The sequence below is a fragment of the Pyrus communis genome, chromosome 5, assembly GCF_041283825.1.
Source record: "Pyrus communis isolate YQ-2024b chromosome 5, ASM4128382v1, whole genome shotgun sequence".
Taxonomy (NCBI): Eukaryota; Viridiplantae; Streptophyta; class Magnoliopsida; order Rosales; family Rosaceae; genus Pyrus; species Pyrus communis.
This window is the reverse complement of record NC_142569.1, coordinates 34,492,409-34,500,431: the sequence shown is the minus strand read 5'-3', so window position 1 is coordinate 34,500,431 and position 8,023 is coordinate 34,492,409. Positions and strand designations below refer to the sequence as shown.

Genomic DNA, 8,023 nt, shown 5'->3' with positions numbered 1-8,023 from the left:
TAATGTTTTTTGGTTTTTGGATAATACATCAACTTCTTTTACAAGTTTCTATTTCTCTCTCTCTCTCTCTGCGATTTCCATAGGTTCATACTTTAAGTTTTTTTGTGTTCTTATGGTTGAATCTGCCGTAGTTATGATGAGTCAGTGATCATATTTCAGAGCAGTTTTTGAAGGCCAAACAAACGATTGTATTCCAGGATCATTTTTACCGTTATTCCTGGCACTAAATCACCATGTTTTACCGACCAAAAACTAGCATTTTAAGTACATAGTAATCGGACTTTATACGACATTTGTAATTTCTCTCGATTTGTCATTCAATACACAGGTTTATTGGTTCTGTTAGGTTAGCTATATACTGTGTATTATTAACGAATTCACACTGGTTAAGACTAAAATATATGAGTTTTACTAAATTAATAATGCATGAAGATACACAAAAACAGACCGAAAAATTAAAAAATGAAACCATTTGATACAAGGGACGTTTAATTTTGTCAACTTTTCGACGAAAAATTGTATTTTTCAACAGTTGTTTCAATAAATTCACATTCCAAACTCCCGCATGACAAGGAGGGATTTGGTTAAACCAAAACCAATGATTTGGAGTACCAATAATGAACCCAAAACAAAGAAACAGCATCAATTGGGTTGGTACTCGGATCTTTGCCGTGTAAAATATATTGCAAAATTATACTAACTATTTATATAATTAAATATAGAAAACCTTTAAGGAAAGGGATCTCTATTTTTTTTTCAAAGAATTGAAATTAGTTATACAACCTACACCACACGAACTTTAACGATCCAAATCGTTTATTTTTGAAGTTGTAGCTTATAGATCATCCTTACAAAATATTAGCCAAATCGAAAATATTTGAGTCATCTAATTGAGTTAAAAGAAATTGACGAGCACTATATTTTAAGAAACATTAAATTTCATCGTGACAATTAAATAGAAAAATAGTTTCGAATTGAATTAAAATTTTGCAAGGATGATTTATATTAATATAACGAGACTTACAAAATAGGTGGTTCGAAATCGTTAAAATTCAATGTGAAGTGAATCCCACAACGAATCTTTTTTCAAAAAAATCACTTAAAGGTCCTGATTAAGTATATAATTACTATCAAACTTATGAAAATTAAATTAAAATTAGAAAATTTGAAATTCTGGCCTGTGAACCAAAGAAAGGCACAATGTCACTGCCCTAAAGCCGTAGATGCCTCCTGACGTACTGGTTATGGCGATGCCTACAACTCTAAGATACAACCTAAAGCTTCACAGGGTGTCTGATCCGCTATGCACACCAATGGCAAACCGAATTGCCAAGTAATCAATTGCCCAAAGATTAAAACACAAGAATTGTAGGATATGAAAATTGACGATGATAAAGATATGAAAAACATAGTAGTTTTTTACATTATTCTGTTTTTGTATCTGAGGTTTCTTATTTAGGAAACTCCTCATACTCCTTTAAAAAGACAGAACTATTAACCAACCATCATGAGTCTTGAGACACAACGTGCCCTTGTTTAAGCAGGTTTAGCTCAAACACGCTAGATGACTTTCCCTGATGACAACCTTGGCTGTAGAAGAAATCATGTTGCTTTTGCTTACCATTCCAGCCACAACATCCGATTGCTTCTCTTTCAAATAACTAATTATTAGCTACATTGGAAAAATTAAAGAGCAATGAAGAATTGAGAAGATGAAGAACAAGAGAGCCAACAAAGAAGAAATGAAATGATCTTTATTATCAAAATACTTGAATGAATTACAATATGATTCACCACTCAGTTATATAGAGTACAAAGCTTAACTCCAAAACTAACAGATATAACCAACATAACAGAAATAACCAACTCTATCAATCTAACACCCTTTCAACAAACTCTTGATGACTTGGCACTCTGATGTGGATATTTCCAATAATAACTAATATAATAGAAATGTCACATGGCATTATCTAGAAGATGAGTTAGTTAATGTAGGTAGAAAGGTACTGTTGTAATTAGCACTTGTGGATATATAAGAGGTGATAGGGCTTTCATTTCAGTAAGTAAAAATGTTGTAATATTTTCTGAAGCATTAATACAATCTCTCTCTTTCTCTCACTCTCTCCTTCCCTTCTTCTTCGACTCTGTCATCCATTGATCTTCATTGTTTTTCAATGTAGTTAACATGGTATCAGAGCCACCAAGCTCACACCATGGATTTTAGTGGTTTCTCTTCGTAGGAGTTTATATATTTTTTTTCCCTAGTATAGTTTCTCTTCAAATTTCCATTAGATTTTCGGTGCTTCCGTGATTGTTCTTGGGTTGAATTTTCTGCGATTGTTAGGATCACGATTGTTACGATTGTTGGGTTGCTTATTCTGGTTTGGAGATTTCTCACCAATGGTAGCACAGATCTGTTCCAATTCTGAAGTCTGCCTTGTCAAATCATGCACTTCTTTTGTTTCTTTGAACATCTTCTCCATCAAGAGCACCTTCATTTCACAATCACTCAGCGCATGCTGGACTTGCTTTTGAGTATTTTGTTTAGCTTTGTATTCTTTTTCCGCTTTGGTTGAAGAACGCCTGAGACGGTGGAAACATATCGATTTATTGAAGCAGCATGAGGAGTCGAAATTTTCACATAGGTGTGTAAATTTGTAGCCACTAAAGCATTGTAAAGCGACTGAATGGCCGGAAGAAGCAGATGAGCTGAAGAGGGCATAATGGTTAACACCTCGTTGCCGACCACAATGCCAATGATGAGGGTCTTGTATACAGAAGTTGTATGGCGATTAGTTTTCTGTAGTATTCTGGTGTTTGTGAATTATTTATTCAAGGGCGTCTTCAATATGGTTCTTTCTTCTTAGTGGTCTGCTCAAATCACTTTCTGAATTCTTTGGTGGTGTTTGTTTGTTCAAGATTGCAAATCTTGGGAGCTCTTCAGCGTTCTTTGGGTCAAGATTGAAGTTCTTATCAGGTTCTTGATTTCTGGTTTTCACAGTGCACATAATCTATTTGATTAAATGTTTCAGTAAGAAAATGTTCGCTATTTTGTCAATTAGTAAGGCCGATAGCCAAAGAGTGGTTTCTTGAATTTACACACCGCTTGTTCATCTTTCTTATGAGTCTTTTTTGGGATATTAGTGTGATATTTAGGATATTTGGGTTCAAGATTCTTCATTGCTTCAAGATTAGTGTTTGTCATGGACTTCATTTGGTTTGTTGGATTTTCGAACCATGAATTGTTCAATTTTTATGGTGTCCAGTTCTATCTCTCTGCCTCACTAAAATTCTATTGTCTCTTTATTGGGTTTGAATTGCTCAGAAGCTTATAACATCCAATAATGTTGATTTTTTGGAGTGTCATTCTCCTTAGTTAATTTTGGTATCTAGGAAGATTTAGGAAGCTATCAGGAGTGTCAATCTCCTTGGTTGATTTGGTTTCTTGAAGTGTCATTCTCCTTGGTTGATTTGGTTTCTTGGAGTGTCATTCTCTTTGGTTAATTTTGGTATCTGAAAAGATTTAGGAAGCTATCAGGAGTGTCAATCTCCTTGCTTGATTTGGTTTCTCGGAGTGTCATTCTCCTTGGTTGACTTGGTGCCAATGAAGTGTCATTCTCCTTGGTTGACTTGGTGCCAATTTATGTAATGATTTAGGAGGGGTAATTTGCATATACAGTGAGTGTGTTACTATGGCTTCTCAGTTCAAAGTCGAAAATTTGTTAGGTATGTTAACGATAAAGCTAGATTGTACTTGTGGCTTTCATCATGGCTTCACCAACAGCAAAAGTTGTAGTCTTGTGTGATGATAATAGGGTGAGCAGAGGTTTTGGCCAGCAGTTACAAAGGTGTCAGTGGGTGCTTTCTTATTTGCAGCAGGTTAATTCTTGAAGCATGGCAGATATCTTGCTCTCGCAGTTCTAGATCAATCTCAAATACCTGGCTAGTTCAAACTTCACTTGGATACTCCAAGTTTAGTTTGAGAGGGGGAGTCATAACTAATATAACAGAAATGCAACATGGCATTATCTAGAAGATGAGTTAGTTAATATAGGTAGAAGGGTACTGTTGTAATTAGCACTTATGGATATATATATATATATATATATATATATATATATATATATATATATATATATATATATAAGAGGTGATAGGGCTTTCATTTCAATAAGTAAAAACATTGTAATATTTTCTGAAGCATTAATACAATCTCTCTCTTTCTCTCACTCTCTCCTTCCCTCCTTCTTCGACTCTGTCATCCATTGATCTTCATAGTTTTTCAATGTAGTTAACACTAATAACCATTTTCTTCAAGTTCTGAGCATGCTCGAGAATATACTTTGCAAACTCATTTTCATTAGGACCGTAGAAAGGCTCTATGGTTACCTCCTTAAGCTGGATAATGAATCCAAGGTTTTGCATTTTCCAGTAGTTTGTGTCGAACGGAGATGACTGGAGATAAGACAACAAGGAAACGAGCAGATCAGTAGAAAATTCTAACCAAAAGAAAAAAATAGTTTAACCAAGAATAGGCAACACAGGCTTTCACTTACATCACATCAACCACCACCTGCGAATATGTGACACTTTATGTGCAATGTGTTCAGATTTGTCACTGCTTTGAAAAGAGAGACCACTGCAGGAACTATGCCATCATTCAAGCTCCTAAGATGCAAGCCCAAATTACAAATATCATGTAATGGTTCCGTCACAGAACCTTTCCCGAACAAAGCCTGCAATTTTTCGTAGGAAAGTTAAATAGATAGAGGACAACAAACCAAACACCATATGGAAAAGGAAAAACAAAACATAGTAATAGATTTCAACTAAAGCAGTCTCCACTCTTCAGAAAATTGTATGTATCCTACAAAAAGATTTTAGTAATTCAAATATATCGTTTTAGCAAAAGAGAATGTGTTTAGAGGATAGTGTATGGTTACCTTAGTGGCCTGGTCATTTAGAATAACAGTTAGCATTGCATACACTGCGAAGAACCTTAAAAATATTGCCGCACTCATTTGCCTTAGGCCACAATAAGATCTCAGCTTTCTCTAATAAGGTCGTATTCTTCCAAAACTTTAGCCTATTCGTCAAATGACCCTCTAGTTTCAACTTTTTAAGATTTGGAGCAGATATCATCAAGGATGTGCTTCTTGGTGATGAAGAAAAGTTTTTCCAAGCTATATGTATCTCTTCAAGTTTCTCACCAGAGATGTTAAGATGGAAGAGGTCTCCATTATTTTCAAAAACCAGCTTTAATGATTCTAAAGACGAGCTTTCAATGCTGATATTTTGCATCCCTTTAACTTGAATAAGCTGTAATTCCTTAATGCTTCTGCAAGAGCTTGAAAGACAGGTGCAAAATGTTCCATCTACAAATGTAACATCTCTCAACGTCAAGTGACGGAGATTGCAGGAGAAATATAAGGAAGGAACTTCAAGAGTTGTCCCGCGCAAGTTCAGGGATAGAGACCTCAACGATGGACAGAGAAGTATGCATGACAAAAACGCGAAAATGGTCATGCCAAACATAGTGAAACAAAGGTAAAGCTCTTCAACTTTACACCTTATTGCATTGTGAATCCACGTGATCACTCGATAATGGTCATCAATTAACTCCCTCGGAGATTCAAAATCAACAAACAACCAACGAATGCGAAAATACTGAATCCTATTATCACCGCGATTGGTCAAGAACGTGTCCAAAAAATTGTACAGCTCTCCTCGCCTACGGTTGCAACTTGGTATTGAAATTGCATCGAAACTCACTGTCGGATTTGATAGGTACAGTTGTCTGCATCTTTTGGACACAGCGCTCGCTCAAGTGAGGTCTTTGAAGGATAGGAAGGAAAGAATGTGATGAGCAACTTCGATCAGAAGATTACTAAATTTGTCTAGTGTACTACTGTCGGTACAAGCTCTAAGCATTACACAATTTTCAGTTGGTTGTAACATACGCTTGTGCCCCATGATTTTGTTTTTGTTTGTGACAGTAAGAGCACCCTTAATTATGGAATGTTCAGATAAGCTACAAGGATTATTCTCCGAAAATGTCAAGAAAAATAGAATGATTAATGAGATTCTCATCATATTTCACAACTAGTTACTCAAGTAAGTGCTACCATCTAAATTAATCAAACACGTACGTCAACACACAAATATATATAAGTAAATAATAAAAAAACCCAGATTTTTTGAATTGAAAAAAAAACCCAGATGCAGATAGAAAGGATGAAAACATAATAGAAACACTAAAACGCTTGAAACACTGTTCATGCGCCAGTGTTCTTCCTTTTTTGCCCTTTCTTTGTTTCTGTGGACACTTTATTCTACAGTGTACTCGCGCTTTTGCCCTGCTGTGCAATAGAAATCCCTCGATTTCTTCAGAAACCCGAGAAAGGCACTCAGCTTCGCGATCTCTCTTCCATCTCTGCTCTCTTCGATATCTACTTCGCGCTCTTCGATCTCTCCGTGATTTCTTCTTTTCTGGTCAACTTCTCTTCCCCAAATTTCACCAGCAACTTTGCTCCAGATCTTTCCAATTGAAAAAACCCACATCATCATCTATTCCTCATCACCACAGGTACCTTCTACACCTATTTCATGTTAAAATCTGCTTCAAATTTGTGATTTGATATAATTGGACTTTAGAAAAAACTTGATGATTTTGAGGGATCCAATTTTTTAATTTCTTTTATATGTAATTTATGTGCTTGCTGTTGAAATGAATATTATGTTCTTTGTTGTTTATCTCAACCTTGCTTCGCCCCGCAGCTGGTTGAAGATAACGTGGTCCTGATCGTCGGTCACCTCTGCGACAGTTCCGAACGACGGATTCGGTTCCAAAGCTACAATTGTGGAAAAGTATGCCTTATTCTTGGTTCTGAACAAACCAAATCGCATGTGTATTTGGTGGTTTTCTGCATTTTTTGCATCTTCATTTTCCTACTTTTGTGGTCTTTGCTTTCATTTTACTGGTGCAAGTTTGTACTTTTCTGATGGATTATACTATTGGGAACTTAGTTACTTTTAGTTTTTATATTTGTTTGTTGGGCTTGTTGTTTTTCGGAAAATTTTTGAAACTCTGTAATCTATATATAGAGTGTTAAATGAGTATATGATTAATGGGTTGAATTTTGTTTTTGAAATGACTGTTTCATGTTTTGTGTCGATTTGGCTGTGATAGTAACATTACTTCATGGAACAGTATAATTGTTGTGGTATGTGAATGTCGAATTTTTTCTTAATTTAATTTCAAAAAGAAATATGTGTTAACTGTAGTGCTATATGATGAAGTTAGCATCCTTATACGTTGGCAACTCAATTAGTGCACCATTGGTTGTGCAAATGTCTGAATATTGGTGCTTTTTCGGGAAACAGTGTTTTTTGTTTTCTGGAACCGTTTGGAGAGCGCACGACTTGAGGATCTCATTGTAGACATCGAAATTTCAGTAAAATAAATGTTAACCAATGTATTAAAATTACAACATTTATTTACTTCACCAACCTCACACACTTACTTCACCTACAACATCCACTTACTTCACCTACAACCTCCACTCACTTCACCTACAACCTCCACTCACTTCACCAAAAAAATGAATGGTGGTGATTCACTCTCAAAACCTATAAATAGGCTTCTCCATCAAGAGGAAGGGGGAACCAATTCACAAATACATTTCTCTACTCCCAAAATGGAAGAGAATACTCCCAACACACACCAAAACCTTGAAGCCTTAAAGTTCTAAAGCTCTCAAGAAAATCCCGAAGGATCAAGAAAGCACTCTTCGTTCTTCGTCAAATCCTCCTTCAAGATCAAGCCCCAACGGCCCTTGAAGAACTCTCACCAACTCAAGATCAAGCCCCGACGGCCCCTTGAAGAAAGTGTTCATCATTCATCATCCGTTCATCCTAAGATCAAGCCCCAACGGCCCTTTGGATCAACAACCTCCACAAACCCATACACCCATCCTTCAAGATCAAGCCTAACGCCCCTTGAAGATCCATTCATCAACTGTTC

General features: G+C 36.0%; 1 long non-coding RNA gene across 1 annotated transcript; it reads left to right on the top strand.

The window, feature by feature from the left end:
• The first annotated feature begins 6,417 nt into the window (after positions 1-6,417).
• Positions 6,418-7,435, top strand: LOC148697220 (uncharacterized). The gene is made up of 3 exons (XR_015963205.1): positions 6,418-6,586; positions 6,778-6,867; positions 7,384-7,435. It is a non-coding gene; the product is annotated as an uncharacterized LOC148697220 (long non-coding RNA).
• Positions 7,436-8,023: the final 588 nt, after the last annotated feature.